The 803-nt window shown below is 40.2% G+C and overlaps 1 protein-coding gene across 1 annotated transcript in view; it reads right to left on the bottom strand.

Annotated features, from left to right (window-relative positions):
* CALCRL (calcitonin receptor like receptor) overlaps positions 1–803 on the bottom strand; it is a 29777-nt gene that overhangs the window by 7385 nt on the left and 21589 nt on the right. The window lies entirely within an intron of this gene.

Raw genomic sequence — 803 nt, 5'->3', positions numbered from 1 at the left:
CAGAGTGTGGGCAAGTGATCACATCCAATGCAGAACACTTAACAATGTTCAGCTTTGAAGCAAATGTACGAGCAGGGACTTGAACATGCATCTCCTTCATGGTAAATTCAGTTCAAGGCCCCTGTCCCAGGCCCACTGACCTCTGAGAAAGCCTATTTTCATCTCCTCTGCTCCTTGGCAAAAAATCAGTGAGACTTTTACATTTGGGTGGTGGGACACACAACAAAGACACAAAACCCTTCAAAGCCCATGGTAGTTTCATTGCAATTCTGTCAGCTTTGGACTTGGGAAGAGAAGGAAGGACAATCTATGAATCAATTCTAGCATTAGCCAAATATTTTCCTGTAGGTAAAAATTACTGTCCAGTAACACTACAGAAACACACTGACACAATTTTATAACATCTGATAACCAACCCTATTATGGTTACTCCCACATTTCTGCTGACAGCCTATAATGTAACCATACTAAAGGTAGAACAAATGAACAAACAGATGCATAGGAATAAGTATAGCATTGTAACTGTTCCTCTGCCAAAAGTGTTGGAAAATTACCAGTTAGTTCTTCAGTGGGGTAGTTATGTTTGTTTGTTTTGGGGTTGCTGAGATATTTTTTGCAAGCAAAAGCAACAGTAACAACTTTATATATATTTTTTTAGCCTTCCTACTACTTTGATCTCTGACACCAAGCCTCTGGAAGTGTACTGTCTACAGCCTGGAGCAAGAGTTTCTGTATGAAAGTCACTCTGTGCATGCCAAGGACCTTGATCTATCCAAGATAACAGCAAAGCTTGTTAGCTTCAG

Source organism: Corvus brachyrhynchos, unplaced genomic scaffold (assembly GCF_000691975.1).
Source record: "Corvus brachyrhynchos isolate BGI_N302 unplaced genomic scaffold, ASM69197v1 scaffold370, whole genome shotgun sequence".
Taxonomy (NCBI): Eukaryota; Metazoa; Chordata; class Aves; order Passeriformes; family Corvidae; genus Corvus; species Corvus brachyrhynchos.
The sequence above is the reverse complement of the archived record's forward strand: the minus strand, read 5'-3'. Positions and strand labels throughout refer to the sequence as shown.